Source organism: Mytilus galloprovincialis, chromosome 5 (genome assembly GCF_965363235.1).
Source record: "Mytilus galloprovincialis chromosome 5, xbMytGall1.hap1.1, whole genome shotgun sequence".
NCBI lineage: Eukaryota > Metazoa > Mollusca > Bivalvia > Mytilida > Mytilidae > Mytilus > Mytilus galloprovincialis.
In genome coordinates, this window is record NC_134842.1 from 66,050,648 (window position 1) to 66,072,272 (window position 21,625).

A 21,625-nucleotide genomic window follows, 5' to 3' on the forward strand; every position below is an offset into this window, starting at 1 on the left:
CTTTTTTGACTTTTTCACCTAATATGTCTGTTTGTTTTGTTCACACATCGTTGTCAATATCATGGAATTTGACGCGACTGTCATACAATTAGGAGGTTTAGCTAGCTATAAAACCAGGTTCAATCAACCATTTTCTACATAAGAAAATGGCTGTACTAAGTCAGGAATATGACAGTTGTTATCCATTCGTTTGATGTGTTTTATCTTTTGATTTTGCCATCTGATTAAGGACTTTCCGCTTTGAATTTTCCTCGGAGTTTAAAATTTTATGAGTTTACTTTTCCTGAGTTAGAAAATCCTTAGTTTTTTCAAAAATACAAAGTTTTATAAACAGTAAATTTATGACCATATCAATGATAATACATGTTAACACAAAAACACATACTACTGTGTTGTTGATACCCTCGGAGAATAAAAGCTCCACCAGTAGTGTCATCGACCAAGTGGTTGTAAATATTTAAAACTCATCATAGATACCGGGGTTATAATTTGATATTTGCGTCAGACGCGCCTTTTGTCTACAAAAGACTCATCAGTGACGCTCGAAATTAAAAAATGTTAAAAAGGCCAGTATGAAATTAAAGAGCAATTAGGACCAAACATTTCTAAAAGTTTTGCCAAATACAGCTAAGGTAATTTATTCCTGAGGTAAAATAGTCCCACGAAAACAACAGAACTTATTGTCTTTCAAGGACCATTACCCTTGAAGGGCAAAAATGAAAACAGTGAAAATAAAGGTTGACCATTTTTTTTTTGTCATTTTGTTATCACTGATCGTGCAAGGGCTGTTATAAGGCCAGTCAATTTAGTTCCATCATCAGTTGGTTAGATGGTGTATAAGAAATTGTACGGAAACCACATGTAATGCTTTTGAACAGCCAGTCAGTATTTCTGAATGATCGATGTTTGATTCCTTAATCTCATCGCTAACATTTTCTTGTTTTGAATAAGGTGTCGTCATACATGTGCTTCTCAAGACTCCTTTACACTACCAGTAGAATTCATAACTGTAAATTTCTTTGAAAACATATTGTAAGAATTGCTTTTTCCTCGGTCCATTAAACGAATGACTAACGAAGAAATAATTTTAAATGCTTTAAAAAAAAAGTATCAGAAACTTTAGTTATTGACAACATATTACGTCGAAATAAAATTTGCACCTTTTCTTGTCGACTTGTTTCTTTTTTCAGACGCGGCAAAACATATCAATGACCTTCTCAGAGAGAATGAGATAAATCTAAAATTATTCATTTCAAGTACGTTCTATATAACAAAATGAATTTACAAAACATAAAATACGAATATACGATATAGTTTCCAATGAAAAGACTACCAGTAAAAACATATATCCGATCGAAAGTGAAGCAAAATATACAACAGATACTGTTAAGATACGACAACAGGTTATAAAAGCGATTTCCACATTTGCCTAGGCCTTAGGGAATTATCTTAGTCGAATATTTGAAAGACAAGGATTAATAAGAACAGTAAGATCTTAAGAACTATATAACCGAACTATACATTTTGAAATTGAAAACGATTGTCGATCCTGAACAAAACATTAGGGATAACTTCCGTTTCAAATTTTAATCAGATGTAGCTACATTTCAACAGCGACTGCTTATGGATGATATATTATTGGAATATTGCAAGCGTGGAAATAATCTAATATGAATTTCTAAATAGTTAAAAACATCTCATCCTAGGATATCAAAGGGAATAGAAAATATCAAAATTATGTAAAGGTAAACGTAAATCACAGTTTTATACACGCAATTTGAATGTTTATGAGGTATACAAATTTTAACTTCTGAGCCCGATGGATCAACAAAAGTAACAGCAGAAAAAAGTTGAAGTAAGCAGTGCAATCGCTAAAACTGACGTCATCCTTTTGATTTATCGTTTTTGGGGGCATGTTTTAAATGTACTGTATCAATTATATTATACTTCACCACACAAATCACTGACTAGTGGTCCGGTAATACTCTTGGGTACCAAACGTCTAGTTGCATTTCCCTAGGGTTTGTAAAAACTCATCAAAGATACGACGCTTTTAATTTGGTAAGCCAGACGTGTACACAAAGACTGCATGCAGTCTTGAGTAAAAAAATGTTCACTTTGTATGTCTTTTTTTCCCAACGTAACAATATCTTTATTGCATATTTGCTGTAACAATTTACTAAGTTAACAGCTTGAACTTAGTATTCCTCATGTCAGCTTAACTAATAGTTAAGGGAAGCACTATTTGGCAAGATATTATTTCCTCATAATATTAGTATTCATAACATAATTTATTTCACAAAATATATTTGATAAATTATTGTAATTACACATACAAATTTTTTATTTTTTTTTCATAGTACTTTCTTTTTCCGAAATCAACTCCGTTATCGGTATGATCCCTGTTTCCATTAATATTGGGCACAGTGTTGTTTTTCACATGTGCGTTATCGGGTATAGGTTTGATGTGTGTCGTCTCAATATAATTGTTATCAACTGGATTTAACGTATGTGATTATATATGGTGGGTATTCAAGTTTTCTTTAGTTATCTACTGATCTTTTTTATGTCTAAATATATATATATATGTAATGCAAAAGTAATTAAAGTTTAACATTTTAAGCTAGCACACTCATCCGAGATGATACATTATTTTTGCACAATAATTAACAGACGTACGGATACATTGATACCGTAACAATTCTTTTTATCTTTTGTACATACACATTTTAAAATCTAAAAAATACAGATCAATTCACATGTGGTAACTCATGCATGGCTGAACATGAATACAAATATTGGACATGCAAGGTTGAACTGGATCATAAATATAACCATATTTGGCTCGTGTACAAGAAACAATTTTGAACATCATGTTTTGTGCTTCATACAAATATTAGTCCTGATTCAATTGAATCTTTGCAATGAATCTATTTGTTTTTTGATTTATCTGATTATTTTCTTTGATATCAAAAGTGTTTATTTCAATAATTTCTAAAATTCCTTTAAATTTTTTTAAAAATGTTTATTGTTTTTGTCTTCTTTTCTGAGACAAAATGTCATTTGTATATTGAGAAGGATATTATAGTTAATATGTAATTAATATCAAAGTATGCTGTATCTTTGATTTTGTACCCTGTTACTAAATTGTCAAGCCTTATAATGTCTTTTTCAATACCAAGGGATTTCATTAATTTTAAGTACTATTTTTAGAAAGTCATTATTATATGAGCAATTGACAAAAAAATGTTCATAATGTTCCTTTGTTTTTTTACAATGTTTACATAAGTTGTCCTCAGTTATTTTCCACTTTTTTAAAAGTTCATTACTTGAACATTAATTTTGTTTATATTTAAGTTTAGGTAAAATGATAGTTTCAGAGATATTGCCCTGTTCATCAATTACATTCATTTATATTGATAATGTCATTTTTTATCCAATCTTCAAAGTTTAAACATTTTCCATTAAACCGGATATTATCATTTCCCCACAAAACTTGTTTTCTAATTTCAAGATTATTTTTGGATATTTTGTGATACCTCCCTTTACGTTTATCAAATCTTTAATTAATTGTTTATAGAAGTCAGATAAATATTGTAACTTACTTTTATCAATGTCGTTTATATTCTTTAAATTCATTTAAAATACAAAAAGATTTTTTTTCTAGTTTGTTGAAGTAAAATTTGGGAATAATGATTGTCCAGTTCTCATTTTTATTTTCACTTAACATGCTTAATTTAAAAATCCAGTTGATATGCAGTGATTTTATATAAGCATCAATGTCTGTCATCTTAAGTCCACATTTCAAAAAATCATTTGAAAATGTTGATCTTTTTATTCTATCTCTTTTGCCTTTCCAATAGAATTGTATATTAAAGTTTTAAAGTCTTTCAACATTTTTTTTTAGGAATAATAGTGTTTGAGGCAACATATGTTAGGTTTGGCAGAACTGATGATTTGATGACAACTATTTTTCCTATGATAGTAAGATTTCTTTTACTCCAATTAGATATTTTTTTTACTTTTTAACAGTTGTTTTTCAAAGTGAAGTTTTTGACATTCTTGTTTATTGTAACCAAAGTCAATTCCAAGGATTTTGATAGGTGAAGTACACCAATTCATTTTTTCAAATTTTTCCCGACTGTGTTTTAATCCCTTCAGTTTTTGTTTTATTCAATTTCAAACCTGAGAGAGTACCAAATATTTCGATTAAATCAATTGCTAGAGATACACCTTTTTTTTTTATTGAAGAAATAGAGTAGTATCGTCAGCTAATTGGCAGATTTTCCGTGTATTACTCTTACCGTCTAATTGCATTTCGTCCTTTTAAGTTTTTATTTTCCCTGATCTTTATTGTCATAACTTCTACAGACTTAGAATTAGACTATTTACCGGATTTGTTATCACATAAGCAACATGACGGGTGCTACATGTGGAGCAGGATCTGCTTACCCTTCCGGAGCACCTGAGATCACCCCTAGTTTTTTGTGGGGTTCGTGTTGATTATTCTTTAGTTTTCTGTGTTGTGTCATGTGTATTATTGTTTGTCTGTTTGTCTTTTTTCATTTTTAGTCATGGCGTTGTCAGTTTATTTTCGATTTATGAGTTTGACTGTCCCTCTGGTATCTTTCGTCCCTCTTTTCTACAGCTAGAACAAATAGTAACGATGATAACTTACCTCCTTGTCAGATCCCGCGAGATGCCCTCAAACGGGAGGAAACCCATCCATTATTAATAATGCATCCTTTAATATCAGAGTACATTGTCTGAACCCACCTTATAAAATTATTTTTAAATTCAATTTTTTTGAAAGTCTCAAACATGACGTCCCATTTTAATGATTCGAATGCTTTTGTAAAATCAAGAAATAAAATTGCCTCATCAATTTTGATCGTGTCAGAATAGTCTATGACATCTTGTATTTGGTCCGAGACCACAATTATTTCGTAGTGCATTTCTTTAAGAACATAAATGGAAATAAAAAAAATCCCACCTGTGCTTTCTCAAAGAAACTTTTACAGTGTGTTGTACTTCTTTTGGGACAAATTATATCAAAATTATAGAAAACTTCCTCGTCTCTAACTCAAAATATGGACAATTTTATCTTTAGGGCGTCTTGAAATCTTTTGACAGCTTCCGAAGTGCTATTTTTCAACCTTTTCACCTGATCCGAATCACTACTTTCCTTTAAAATTCTGGACCCAAATTTTTTTACAGTGTAATTTCACCCCCTACTTGCAATTTGAGGCATTAAACATGGAGAAATAAATTTGGAAGGGGTATAAAAATTAATGGCAAGTAACCCACTGTCAACACTAGGGACTTTATTTGGAACAACGAAAATCAAGGGACGACCATTGTGGTCTCGAACCATTTGTTGAATGTTGAAACCAATATACCTATTTTTGACATATCCTTTTTGGTCAGTATGTATATTCTTTGGTAGCAGGGTTTTTAATCTTTGTGCTAAAGCATAAGCAAGTAATTTAGCATCATAGTTTTAAAGAGTAATAGGTCTATAATTATCTAGTGAAAAGCAAACATTTCATTTTTATAAATTAGATATTTTAAACCAACTTTCTGAGTGCTAGATAGTTCTCTTTTTTCATAGCAGTAATTAAAGTGGAGACTATAAAATATTTTAGTTCATCCCAAAATGTTCTGTAAAATTCCACATTCAATCCGTCAAACCCGGACGCTTTTAAGTTCCATTTTAAAATTGCATCAGTACATTCATCCACAGTTATTTCCCCTTCACAAGAATTACTTTCACAGTCATTTAATTTCTTACATTCCTTGAGAGAATCTAAATACTTTTTAATTGCTTCTATTTCAGTTTTTTTTTGTAGAATATAACTTTTTTAATAATTTGCTTCTAATTTTTATACTTTGTCTTGATCTCTTTTAACTTGACCTTTATCATCATATAATTGGGTTATAGTTTTTCTACTCTGTCTAGATTATTTTTAAGACCAAATTAGAGTTTTTACCCCAATTAACGGTCCAAAGAACATAGAAAATGTGTGAGTTGGTCATCTAGTCCATGTTTACACGGTCGAGACAACCTAGGGCGTAAATGATATATGATTACTTCATTCATTTTATACAATAAAAACTTCAACATTTGTTTTTATATATCATTAAGTTTTCAGTTTTGAAAATGTATCTAATAAATAAATTCATTAAAAAAAGAGACCGAGAAACAATAATATAATAATTACTTTTTCTCTAAGTCTCCAAAAATAATTATTTACAAAACTTGGAAACACTACTTGAAGCAAGTTGTTCTGTCAACTCAAATAAAGTGGACTTTTTTTTATGATACAAATTCTTTTTTGTGATATTTAAATCAGGGACAAAAGTGAATAAATGCAAAAAAAAAAACATATTTTAGGAGCTAACATTTAATGATGTGAACATTTTACTTGTCAATAAATATTCTTGTACCAAATCGAAAAGTACTATTTTCTTTTTTAAGGTATGAAAAAGATCTGACATAAAAGCAAAATATAGACATAAATGATCCATGTTTCACCGGCAGGATAATGGAGTTAGTAGTAAGTACTTGAAGTATGTTTTATAAAAAGAACAAATTAACACAAAATTAGAAGTTTATTCTACATTCCAACAACGATTATAAGAAGAATCTTCTTGATTTTGAAAAATTAAAAGTGAGTTTAAAACGCTTATTCGTAAATTGCATGGCAACTTTGACATACTGTTTTTTTTCGACATGATAAAATGTGGAAACCTTCTAAATCTTAATAATTTTTTTTATTGAATTGTGTAATGTTAATAAGGTAGCGTTAACTTGTGATTCATTCTTTATTGTTATCAATTGAAAATATTTTTCAAAAAGCAGTCAATCATAATAATCAGAATCTTCAAATATTTTCCTTGTTTAAAAAAAATGAATTCATAGTAGGCAATGGATTTTACTACAGTATGGGATGTTGTGATATACATGATTATAAAGTTAGTATATTCGATTTTCGTCATAAACAATACAGTTCAGTCTAGCATATGAACTATCCACTTAATTTAACCCTTTAGGAAAAAACTAGGAAGTTGTGTAAACTTTAAATTGATTTAAATGTTTATTAAGATCTACTGATGCGTACATGTATTTTGCAAAATTAATTTGTAATCGTAAATGTTTTTCATTTGATTATTCTAACAGTTTTGCCATTGTACACCAAATCACACCCCTTTTTGGGTCAACTTTGTTTTCATTGACACGTTTTCTTTGTCTAAAATTGTAAAGGCAAACACTACAATTTCTTATTCCTGACAAAGATATTTTTGGAAATAATACAACTACTGTTTCTTGTCTACATATAACAGAATACTACATGTTTATATTTCCAATTATTCTTTGTGTTTTGACCTTTTAGAACTCTTTAATTTTTGTGGTAGTTTTTTCTGACTACCCGTAATGTTCATTAGTCCTGTCAGTTGTGCTTCCCGAGTTTTTTGTACATTCAATTTTATTTTAGAAGGATTAACTGTGACGTAAGGTTTTCCAAAAGACTTTAAGTTATCCTTCACTGATTTGAGAATTGTAGTACTATATGAAATTTCAATCCATTGAGATGTTCCTCGCTTAAAGAAATCCTGCAGCTCAGTTTCGGCTGTATTTGCTAGCTTTGCTAATTCACATATGGCCATGAAAGACTGAAAATCTGATGCTATACTTTTCACAATGTTAACATCTTCTTGCATTTCATAAACTTTGGATTTCTGCGATTCATAATCTTGAAGCATGTTTTCAATCCTAAGTTCATTTTCAGTAAATGTTTTCTGAAAATCGGCCAGTAGGTTGTCCTCAAGGTCATCAAAATACGTGTTTAATGTTTCTCTAGTCGTTTTAATTTCCTCTTTACATCTTATTTGCTGTCTTGCAAGGTCATGCAGATTTTCTGTTCGATCTTCAATGATGTTTGTTATATTTGACATTAAATCTGAAAGTGTTGTCTCAAGATCCATTAATAAAGGCGAATCCTTTACATTGTTAACGACTTTTTGAAATGCAGTAAAATTTCGACATTTGGCATGCGCATGATGGAGACATTGAGTACAACATGGAACCCCATGTTGGTCACAATATAAAACAAATCTTTCATCATGTTCTGAACAGTTGTTTTTAATATTTTGAACGAATTGGGGAAGTTTGAGATTATTTTCAATCGAAATAATTTCATGATTGCTTGATGCGTTTGCAATTCCATGGTGAATTTTACATTTTCCACAAAAATACTCTTCGCATTCAGGACACCGAACTGTTGCCTCCTCTGTTTTGTGTTGGTGAATGCAGATATCACAGAGCTGTTGTTGTATACTTGAAGCCATATTTTTATGTGCTATTACTGAAAAATGACAAAAAAAAAGTTATACAAAATGGGAGGAAAAAATTATGAAAGCAGAACTATCTATTTAAAAAAATTCGAATGAAAACTTTTGCTTTAGTTATTTGTTCGTAATAGGAATTGAAATATTTATCAATGAGCCATGCATAATATGTCATGGTCAGCTGAACCCAGTCAACAGAAACTAACAAATTGCAATGACTTTATTTACAGACTACAGGATTCTTCTTCGTCAAAATTATCTCCCCATTTCGCAAGTCAATTTTACAATCGTAAAAATTAAAACCATTTTTAGTATAACGCGCTGCCAAATTAGCACTTAAAATCCAATCAATTTATACATATAGCACAATTATGTACCACTTGTATGTTAAAAATATGTTTCTACTACCAATTAAGCATCATTCATTTCTTCATTCCGACTAATTAAATTTATTGATTGATTGGTTAGCTGTCACTTTTGTAAGTAAACAAACAAACAAAAAACACGTTCGAAAAATTCTAATAACATATTTCGTGGAAAGGCAGATTTAATATATTTAGAGGTTGAAAACTTGTTATCCGAGATAAATTACACAAACAATGAATATAAAAAAGAAGGTATGGTATGATTGCAAATGAGACAACTATCCACAAAAGACCAAAATGACACAGACATTAACAACTATAGGTCACCGTCCGGACTGCAACAATGAGCAAAACCCATACCGCGGTTTGTTTTAGAGTTATGAATTTTCAAGATCAAATTAAATAAATTGTTATCACATAGATATATCTCGATTTTTTGGTAATTTCTATAATGCAAATGTTTAAATCAAAATAGCAACACTTTAACGTGTAAGACTTCGGAATATTCAAAGTCAATGAACTATGACTGAAGGTACATGGCTAAACAATCTCCATGGAAATGAGATGTGCCAATGCTAATACAACGAATACCAAAAACCATTGACTTAGTTCCCTTTAAACAAACCTACACACAAACAAATTCATGTAAACTAAGCAAACTTTCAATAAACCATAACTGAGGAGGCGCGGTTAAATAATCTCAATAGTAATGAGATGTACCAATGCTAATACGACTGCATACCAAACATCATTGACCTACCACTAGTGGATCCCCATAAACCGACCTAATCACAAACTAATACATGAAAACTAAACAACAATTTGAAAGTCAATATACCATGACTGAGGGGGCGGGGTCAAATAATCTCCATGGCAATGATATATGCCAATGCTAATACAACTGCATACCAATTATCATTAACTTACCGCTAGTGGTTACCCATAAACTGACCTAATCACAAACTATTACATGAAAACTAACCACTTCCACTTGTATTTTTGTCCATCGGTTGAGTTAAGCCTTTTTCAACTGATTTTAATAGTTCGTTCATACATGTATGTTGTACTGTTATACCACTGTCCCAGGTTAGGGGGAGGGTTGGGATCCCGCTAACATGTTTAACCCCGCCACATTATTTATGTATGTGCCTGTCCAAAGTCAGGAACCTGTAATTCAGTGGTTGTCGTTTGTTGATGTGTTACATATTTGTTTTTCGTTCATTTTTTTTACATAAATAAGGCCGTTAAATTTCTCGTTTGAATTGTTTTACATTGTCTTATTGGGGTCTTTTATAGCTGACTATACGGTATAGGCTTTGCTCGTTGTTGAAGGCCGTACGGGGACCTATAGTTGTTAACAAGTGAGAGGTTTAGCGCCATAATTATATACCAGGTTCAATCCACCATTTTCTACATTTGAAAATGCCTGTACCAAGTGATGGAATATGAAAGTTGTTGTCCATTCGTTTGATGTGTTCTGGCTTTTGATTTTGTCATTTGATTAGGAACTTTCCGTTTTAAATTTGCCTCAGTAATTTGAGATTTTCGTTTTTTCAGTTATTTTTGTAGTTTGTTCCTTACAGGAGAGGCGAGAGACAAGAAGAGGATGAATTACAAAGAACGGTTTTCGCTAAATGACGTTTATAGTAGATTTGACTGTGTTTGTCCTTTTGTCATGCAAAAGTAAAAATCACTAAAACGTGAACAACACCTTTAGACATACTGGTTGTCTTTTGATAATTTGTAATATAGGATTGTATTCAGCGACCAGATCTTAAATTCAAGTTTATCATCTTAAAACATGATTTAAATTGTAATAATGATGCAATCACATCTTCTTATATACATAATTATATATTTATTTTTTATATTAAATAAATATACGATATTTGAGTTATTGGGAAACTTGCAAAATAGCAACACAAAGGATATAAAAATCCCGGAATTTAGAAAGTGTGTCACAGAAATTATTATTTAATATTTAAGACAAAATAAAAAAATACCCAACAGAACACGACCTTCGATTATCATACACGAAACTGACATTTATGAATAAAGTTATATAAGAAAAACAATACAGAACTCCGAGGAGTAATCAAATGTCAAAATTTATAACTATTTTGATATGAGCGTCACTGATGAGTTTTATGTAGATGAAACGCGCGTCTGGCGTACTGAATTATAATCCTGTTACTTTTGATAACTATTAAAAGCCCAAAAACTGCAAACAAAGGAAAACAACTGTAATATTCTTGACTTGGAACAGACATTTTCTTATGTAGAAAATTGTGGAAAGAGTCAGTTGCTAAGTCTACTTTTCCTACCTAAAGGTTTGTGGACTTATTCAACTTTTCGTCGTTTTTGTTTTTTACATAAGTTTGAATGATAAATTGGAAACGGAAACCTTTTTTTCTATTATACGCTTATATGATCGGATAACAAAAACTATAATTACTGTCAAAATCGAATACGTATGATACATAATGTATTATCGAACTATTTATTTTGTGGCAACATATGGTGATACCATTCAATACAAATATATGCACATATACACACGTTGTAAAGGTAGATAACCAACATCATCAATATTTTCCCCTTAATATTCATTTACTATAAACCAGTGTACTACAATAAGAGTATGCTCATGTGAATAATTACCACTTGTAAAAGTAGCATATAGAGCGTTTCAGCTTATTTGAAAGAAGATGTGGTAAAATTGCCAATGAGACAACAATTCACAAGAGACCAAATGCCATAGAAGTTAACAACTAAGTGTAGGTCACCTACAATGAGCAAAAGCCATAACGCATTGTTAGTTATAAAAGGCTCCGACAAATGTAAAACTATTTCAACGAGAAAACTAACTGGTTGATTTATAAACAAAACAATGAACGAAAATCAAATGTGATATACATCATCATAGTTACGATAACCACTGAATTACAGGCTCCTGACTTGGGACAAGCCCATACAAAATGTGGCGGGGTTAAACTAATTAAAAACACGTCAACCTTCCCAATAACCTGGGATGATAGTGTAGCAGTACAAAATAAGCAAAGGTATAATATTCAGTCGAAAAGATACAAAGCCGACAGATATCTAACAAAAATACACACCGGACGTAGCAGTATGGCAAGCCATTCTCGTCAAAACTATGTAATGTATGTTTAAACCGTTCATTATAAAAAAAATACACACTGAGATTTAAAAGTCTCAAATAACACACAGAGAAATCGAATTACACACTGAGATTTTTAAATAACATACTGAGATTACAACAAAAAAGAAAACAACACACTGAAAAATTAAAATTACACACTGAGATTTTAAAAAGACACGCTGAGATTTTAAAAAGACACACTGAAAAATATAAATTAACAAACCATTTTTATTCATCTATCGAGACAGTACTAATGGAACTAAACCATGTAAAATCGATGAAAAAATCCATTAACATACTAAATAATAGTAAACATTACAAGTTTGAATGACCTCTGCATCTGAAATAAAGTTCAAAGATCTGATTAAACCACCATATTTTCATAATCTATTAATCAATAACTTGCTGTGATCTATCAGAGCCACATCTAATCGTTTCATATATACTTACATGCAAGTCTCTCAATATTTGTACACACAAACACACATTCATCGAATGAAAAATATATCTTCTACTATATGCATAAGGAAAGTTATTTCTTTAAGTCAAATGATTGCTTACGTCAACACTCAATGTATACCATCGTTATATAATGTACATTTTGATTTTATACAATAATTTTTAACTCAATCTACATCTGTTACCTGTTCGATCAATGTCGATGAAATTATGGATTTCTTTTAATGCAGTTGCACAATAAAGCTAAAACAAGTCAGATTTGTACGGAATTTTTCAAGCATAACACATCAGAAAAAGACCGGTAAATTGAAAATTGTTTTCCATGCGTTTGGGGTTATCAGTTTGCTATTTTATAAGGGACTGTCCGTTTGAATTTCCCTTTGGAATTTTAGATGTTTTTACTTTTTATCGACAGGATTGATTAATTTTTCTTTTCAAATTCTAATTGTAGTTAAAACGTAACAAACTGTTTAAAAACAAATGCTGCAATTTCATCGGGTAAATTGGAACTTTTTGATTATCCCACCAAGATAAAATGTTAAATAGTGATGCATTTTGTTTTCACCACCAATTGTAATATCTATAGAACACATAAACACATCATAGAAACCAGAATAGAAATTTTGTATTTGTGCCATACGCGCGTTGTGTCTTCAAAAGACTCATCAGGGACGCTCGAATAAAATAAAGTTTAAAGGGCCAAATAAAGTACAAAGTACAAGTTTAAGAGAATTGCGGTCCAAACATTCCGAAAGGTTTTGTACATGTCAAATGCAGCTTTAAGCATTAGTATTTCAAATATTCAAAGTTTTGTTAACAGTCACAACGATGATTTAGTCTATTCCAGAAATGATGCATCGAGAAGTTCTCCATAGTCCAAAGATTATAAATCATAGATTAAAAGATATGGTATGAATACAGGTAAATTTATGAGGTATTGGTACTACTTCTGTTCATAGCTTTCAGTGCTGCCCGTGGCTTGTATGTCGTTTCAACTAAATTTTATCTATGTTTTAGTCATTTTTTTGTATCTATATATAGTATGTAAAGGTCCACTTAATGTGTATCTTTTCATTGATTTAAATAAGATTTGTGCAACGTTTAGTTAAATCTGTGAGTTGCGAGTTTACCGCCAAAAAAAGTGAAGACAATAAATTGCATACAAGTGTATTATCAACTGAAAAATAATGAAATAGATGAATAAAACAAGAAATAATAAAGACAAACGGTAAATAAGGCAACAGTAGTATGCTGTTCTAAAGTCCTAAATTAATTGAGAGAAAACAAACTAAAACCGAGGCAACACATCAACTAAAGGAGGAAAACAACGACACAACAGAACACTAAAATGCAACAAAACACAAACGATAATGTAATATACAAAGATAGAAACAAACTAAAGTATTAGATAACAACAGCCATATTCCTGATTTGGTACAGGACATATTATGTATTTATATTTACATTATATTTACATTTCATTTTTTTTTGTGGCACTTATAATATACACAAGATTACATTCTCTCCTAAACTGCTGATACAGAGATATGTACTGTTGATAGTTTAATTCAGACGTTGAAATTAAAACAGCATTAAAACATGTAAACTGTGCAACACATTCAAAGTAAATGAACCATGACTATTGGTGCAGAGCCATATGACATAAGTGACAATGAGAAATAATAATGATTATAAAATGCATACCAAATACCATTAAGTAATTATAATTCTTTCATTTATAAAATACATAAACACATTATCTAACGTGTAAACTATGAACAAATGTCAAAGTCACTGAACTATGATTAGAACATCACCAATATATCTGATTACCAATTATCATTGAATTAACATTCGTGGTTCATCTTAAAATGATCTTATTACAACTAAACTTTACTGTGCAAAACATTCAAAGTCATATGATTATGATGAGGAGCTGGAATCAATTGTTTCCGTGGAAATAGGATGGAACAATGGTAATACACCTGCATGCAAAATATCAATGATCTAACACTAATTTCATGGCTGATAGATCGTAACCTGAAGTACATTTTTTTACCACATGTCAAATTTACTATAAAAGAGGGACGAAAGACACCAAAGGGACAGTCAAACTCATAAATCGAAAATAAACTGACAACGCCATGGCTAAAAATGAAAAAGACAAACAGACAAACAATTGTACACATGACACAACATAGAAAACTAAAAAATAAGCTAAACGAACCCAACCAAAAACTAGGGTTGATCTCAGGTTCTCCGAAACAGTAAACAGATTCTTCTCTATATGTGGAACCCCTCGTACACATTTTTTATACTAGGCATCCCATTGATCATTGTGGCCAAGTTTGGTTAAATTTGGCCCAGTAGATTCAGAATTCAATATTTTTGTAATGCACAACAGACGACGACGATGGACTACAAGTGATGTGTAAAGCTCACTTAGCCTTTAAGGCCAGGTTAGCTACAAATGCTTCGTTTGCGTCTATGATTATATAAAAGTTTAACATACATCACAACGTATCTGGTTGTTCTAATAATTTATATGGTCGCCTCCAATGCATACTAGAAGACCAATCTCGTGCACTGTGTTGTGAAAGTGATACGAAATTGATAGATTACAATGCATGATGTCTGACAAATATCATTTGTACTAAATGTATGAAATGGAGACGTTTGATGACAAATCTATATCAGATTTATTTCGTTTTTATAGCTAACTATGCAGTACATGTACTGAATTCTGATTAATAAACGTTAAAGTCATAAGAAACGAGTGACTGATGAAAAAAAATGTTATTCAAATTCTTGAACCAATGGATACAAACATCATAAACTTAGTCTTCTGTGCACGATTTTATCATTTTTTTCGCATAAATTTCGTATGTTCGTCAATTTTTTTTCAGGTCAGTGTTGTGTAAATATGGCAGGTAATTACAGTTCGTGTTTTGAAGCCGAAGTTTAACGATTGTCACCTGTTTGTCAACAATCAACAAAAAGGGCATGGATATTAAGCACGTGTTTAACATGTACAATCAGATAATAGTTTATTTTAAGGACATCCATGCGTACTGCGATCACCGTATTTTTTTATGAGATGGGGTCATACTGAGGTCACTTTGCATCTGTCGGAGAATTGCTTCCTGGAAGGAAGCATTTAAAATAAAGTAATCTTCTTGTAAATATGAACAAATTAAAGGATTTTCTTCAGAAAAAGTATATGTTCATAAGTTTTATAATTAAAACTATCCATTGAGTTATAAAAAAACATATGCATTTTTTTTTTTTGAGGTTTCTTATGACTGTTAAATAACTAAAAAATAAGAATGTTTTATATATGTATATCAAATATATAACAAGCATTTAACAATAAGGTGTCCGATGTACACAGATGCCCCAATCCCACTATCATTTGCTATGTTTAGTTGACCGTGAAATTTGGGTCAACACACTAATTTGGCATTAAAATTAGAAAGATCATATCATAAGGAACATGTGCACTAAAATTCAAGTTGATAGGACTTCAACTTCATCAAAAACTACCTTGACCAAAAACTTTAACCTGAAGCGGGACAGACGGACGGACGGACGGACGAACGCACAGTCTAGAAAACTTAATGCCCATAAATAGGGCATAAAAATAGTGTGTAAAACTGATTAACAGAGTGATTTCAACATGTTGAGCCAAAAAAATAATATATTAGATTTTTTTTATAAATCTCGTAGCTAGTGCCCCTTTGAGGCCCGACATGAAACGAAAGAAACAATTAAAACGGGAAAACTAAGGATCTAATTTATAACAGTATAGTATATGACAAAGATGAACCAATACTAGCCACGAAATTTACATCGGGCATTGTTTTTTGTATAAAAAGTTTATTAACCTTGCATATTTGTATAAAATTAATTTTAACCTTATCAACATGTGAGGTGTAAAGACCGCGAATTGATTTGAGGAAAATATGTTTTCAATTTTATATAACATTGTAAAGAACGATGTTCCCATTTATTGTTACAATAAGCAATTCATTGTTTTTTATATTGAAATGAGCTGCTACTGCTCTATTAAGGTGCATATTTGAATTGATTATTTCCTTGGACGATTTTCCATCTGTCGAGACGACAAAAATATTATTCGAATCAAAGCTACTACAAAACAAAACGTCTGATTTATCCGATGTGATAGCTATGTGCGCTTTGAAAAGTTTATCTTCAAATTTCGATACGTAATTTCCGTCAAAATCATAGCAGTAAAGTATCGCATTTGGACTATCAACGTAATATAGTCTGTCTTTAATGCATACAGGGTAATGATAGTAACCAGCTGAAAAATCGATGTGGATTCTTTTTTTAATATTTCCTTCCAGATCTATCATTGAATATCCTGCACCAATGATTTCCACCATTAAATCTTTATCATACGTTAGTGCTATTGACCTTGTCTTTGTTTCTGGAAGCAATGTTTTTACTACAGCGCCTCTTATCAACTCCACAATGTTTACTTGGTCTTCTGTTGTTATTGCAACGTTTTCTTCGTTTATTATTGCAAATCGGGTAGGAGCAAAGTATAGTTTAATATTTCTGACAAAGACGCAGTTCGAATCGAGAACTATTAAACACCTATTTTGTCTGTCCGAAAATATCAAGTTACCGTCAAATAAAACACCACAGTCTAATATCTCAAATCCATTTCTTCCCTTTGAAAGCTTACTTTTAAACTTTTCTTTTAACTGAATGTTTTCAATATTTCTAGAACGCCTAACTTGTCCTATTAGCTGTGCTTCTCGAGTTTTTCTTACTTTCAATTGTATTCTAGAAGGATCAACTCTGACCTCGGTTTTCCCGATTGATGGTAAATTAACTTTCACCATATTGAGATTCAGAGGGTCAAAAATAATTTCAATACAATCAAATGATTCACCTTCAAACATTTGCTGTAGTTTTGTTTCAGTAGTGTTTGTTAATTGAGCTAATTCACGTATGGCCATGAACGACTGAAATTCTGAAGCAATGCTTTTAACAATATTAATATTTTCTTGCATTTCACAAACATGGGTATCCCGCAGATAAAATTCCGCCAACATTGTTTCTATTTCGAATTCTTTTTCATTAAAGATCTTCTGTAATTTACACAAAAGGTCTGCTTCCAACTCATCGAAATATGCATTTATAGACTCTCTAGCTGTTTTAATTTCCCTTTTACATTTTGTTTTTTGTTCTTCAAGATCCTTAAGATTTGCCTTACGATCTTCTATTATGTTTGATATATTTGTCCTCAAGTCTGAAAGTGTTGTCTCAAGATCCACAAGCAAGGACGACTCCTTTACATTCTGTATAACTTTTTGAATTGGAATTACATTACGACACATAGCATGTGCATTTTGCAGACAGTGTGTACAACATGGTATTCCGTGATCGTCACAATATAAAACTAATTTTTCATCGTGTTCAGAACAATTCATTTTAATATCTTGAACAAACTTTGGGAGTTTGAGCACATTTTCGATTGAAATGATTTCATGTTTCCTAGTTGCTTTTGCAAATTCATGGTGAATTTTACATTTTTCACAAAAATTCTCTTCGCACTCAGGACAGCGAATTATGGCATTCTGGGTAATATGTTGGTTTATGCAGACGTCACAAAGATGTTGCTGACTTGAAGCCATATCTTTTACGTGCTTTTTTCCCCCTGAAAATCGAAGAAAAAAATAATACGTTAGAAAGAAGGTAGTGTGCAGCAGTCATTACGTTTAAAAATCGTATGGAATGATACTTTTCGAATGTTATTATTTCATTGCAATACATGAGAGGAATTTTACATATGATCGACTTTTAACAGTAGATTAAGTATTACTAAAACATGTAACGCTTATAATTTTTAAACGTCAATAAACAAATAAACAGGTGTAACTTCATTACAAAAATGAAATACAACGAGGAGTGAAACATTTGAAATGTCTATGCTTCTTCCTGATTATAAATACGTCTTTGGTTGAAAATCTTAGTTATTGAGAAATTGGTACAGAACTCACAAATTAAAATGGGTTAACATTGATCAATAAGCCTGAAAACACGTTAAAGGTAATACGAACTTTGTCAGGCAGACATTGCCACACAAGGAATAGATTACATAAGTTGTAATGAGCAACACATTTAGGAATTTTGTTGTCCTCATTACTCTTCAATTATGTATTTTATTTGGCCTTTTTTAGGCAGGTTAAATTTTTTATATGCTTTTAATTGTCAGTCAAATATATATAATTAATGCATGATTATACCTTTAGGCAAACAGTTATACAAGTCTTTTAGTGTTGAAGGAAATGTCTTATATTGTGGAAAATTTAAATCTGTTTTAGATAATAGATGACAATGATACAGTATTACAGTTGAATTTTCCTAAGAGTGATGATACTCAATTAACTTTCAAAGAAGAGCCAAGGTTAGAAGAGGTGGATGGACCTGTACACCTTGCAATCATTCTTTATACAAAAAAGTGGCATATTACTTATAGAAACTGAAACGGTATCAGAACAAAAACGGAACGTTGACCAATATCCGCGAAAAAAAAAGTAAAGGAAACACCAGATGGGCATGACAGGTACCCAAAATATACAATTGACCTTTTACGATCTAAGAAGTGACTTATATATATAAATATGTTAATTTTTTTCTTTTAAAATTGTAACACGATGATGACTGCTGTACCCAGACTATTTTATTTATTATGTCTGTTTAGTTCACGCATCATTGTAAATATAACGAAATTTGACGAGAATGTTGTACAAAGTAAGATGTTTAGTGCTATACAACCAGGTTGAATCCACCATTTTGTACATTTGAAAATGCCTGTACCAAGTCAGGAATATGACAGTTCTTTTCATTCGTTTTTGATGTGTTTTGTCATTTAAATTTTCCATGTGATTAGGGACTTTCAGTTTGGTTTTCCTCCGAGTTCAGTATTTTTGTGATTTTACTTTTTATATATAGATATATATAATAAAAAAAAATAAAGTTTAATAATAAAGCGTGCAAACGTGTCAAAGTCATTTGGATACTGACAGACTCAGACTGACAGGAACACTTTTATAACCATTCTATGCACCTGATACAGATAACATTTTGGTTATAATCATGGTAAATAAGAAAATGACTTATACATTAAATTCAGCTTTGATCATTAAATATCAAACTGTTTTAATTAACAAAATGTCTTTAAAAAAGTTCTGTTCCTTTTCTAAATCGTTTTTGTTGTTACTTTTTGTGTTTCTGTACTGATGTTTGATCCTTATATGTATTAAACATTATCTATTTAGTTATCGCGATATTTTATTTTTCTACGAACAAATCCGTTAATTTGAAGGTCTTTTTTTGCTGAGTCTATGAGTATCTATCTGGAGGTATCTATTAAAGTGGATGCTTTTGGTGGACAATTGGTTGTATTTCGTTGTTTCCATAACGTTGTTAGTTGTTTTCCAACTTATTAGTTTTGTGTGCACCTTTAGTATCGTCTGCCTCTTTTTCAAACGATTTATAGATATTCATGTTTTGATTATACCACCAAAGAATTATATAATACTGCTTACCATACATACTACATTAGACAGTATAATGTTTCAACTTGATCAAAACAAGTCGGTTCGGCCAGTTAGCTTAATTTATCATTAGGACAGACAATATAAGAGACGAATCGTTAGATCCGATGGATATTATAGACTCGACTTAATTACATATTAAAGATGTGTTTACATAACATAAGTCTCAAAATACTTACTATTAATTTTTTTTTCAATTGTGTTTCTGTTCAGTTCGTTGTCCCCTTCGTATGTATAAAACTGGTGGGTGTTAATGCGAGAACATTTACTTCCACCTCCTTGGGTGTTGATAATCCTTTTATTTTAAGGTCTGTCTCTTTTTTCGATGTAGTTCTTTCCTTGTCCATTACACAAATGTCACATGATCCATAAAGGTAAAAAGTATGGCGAGCTGTGGTAATACATTTGAAAAAAATAAAACTATAATATACAACTTATTTTTATATAGATCTACTACTATTACTACTACTACTACTACTAATTATGTAAAGGAGATGCTGAAATAATTCCGACTTGCAAAAAAATTGGATGATGCAAAATATTCTCTATGTTCATGTTCATGCTAAAAACAAGTGTAAATGTGAGCTAATGCTCACTGATGATACCGCCGTCGCAAGTGGATAATGTAAATAGTGTAAAAATATGTAAGTGTTTGGCAAACAGGCAGTTGTCGAGTGATGAATTTGAGAACGCATCACACGATCTGGATATAGATGACTTATATAAACCCTGAAACCAAATTTCAGAAATCTAGGCATCTTAGTTCCTGAGAAAAATGCGACGAAAATTTTCAACTTGGCCATGATGTGTTAAATGATACAAGTGTTCGATAAACAGGAAGTTGTCGAGTGATGAATCTGGAAACGCATCACACTGTAAATCTGACTAATACAAACTTAATTTCAGAAATCCTGGCATTGTAGTTCCTGAGAAAAATGTGACGAAAATAATAAAAATGCTAATAATAATGATAATGATAATAATAATAATAATAATAATAATAATAATAATATCAATAATAAAATAATAATAACAATAGTTATAACAATAATGGTTATAATAACAATACTAATAATAATAAAACTAATACTGCTTATAATTATAAAAGTATAATAATGATAATAATTGTACTAATTATGATGATAATAATAATAATAATAAAAATAATAATTGAAGAAGAAGAAGAAGAAGAAGAAGAAGAAGAAGAAGAAGAAGAAGAAGAAGAAGAAGAAGAAGAAAAGCTTTTTAAATAACTACAAATTTGGTTGATTTTAAATTTTATTTATTTACTGCATGTCAAAAATGAATTTAATGTCGCCAACTTTTACAGATAATACAGATTCAATGGTGGTAATTTACGACCATCCGAAAATGGGAGACAACTCTAGGGATAAAGATCTTTTCCGATTTTCGTGCAGTAAAAGATTTATTTGAGCAAACCGCTTGTCTCATACATACTTAGCGTCAGTGCGTTGATATTGAAACACAATTTGATGCATAGAAACATTCCAATTATCGTAAACTAGTCATTCAATAATTCGAGCATGATGGTCGTAATTTAAACAACAAAAGTGTTCAGGATGGTCGTATCTCTTTATTAGATAGGATCAAATAAGACAAGTCAAGAGTGTTATATGATATATTTGTGAAGTTGATTTCACCAAATGATAAAAACTAAAAGGATGAAGAGAGGGGTA

At 30.9% G+C, this 21,625-nt stretch overlaps 1 long non-coding RNA gene across 1 annotated transcript; it reads right to left on the bottom strand.

Moving 5' to 3' along the window:
* Positions 1-7,078: 7,078 nt before the first annotated feature.
* LOC143074657 (uncharacterized) lies at positions 7,079-20,283 on the bottom strand. Its single transcript, XR_012977994.1, has 2 exons — positions 20,108-20,283; positions 7,079-8,366 (listed from the first exon to the last, which is right to left on the bottom strand). It is a non-coding gene; the product is annotated as an uncharacterized LOC143074657 (long non-coding RNA).
* Positions 20,284-21,625: the final 1,342 nt, after the last annotated feature.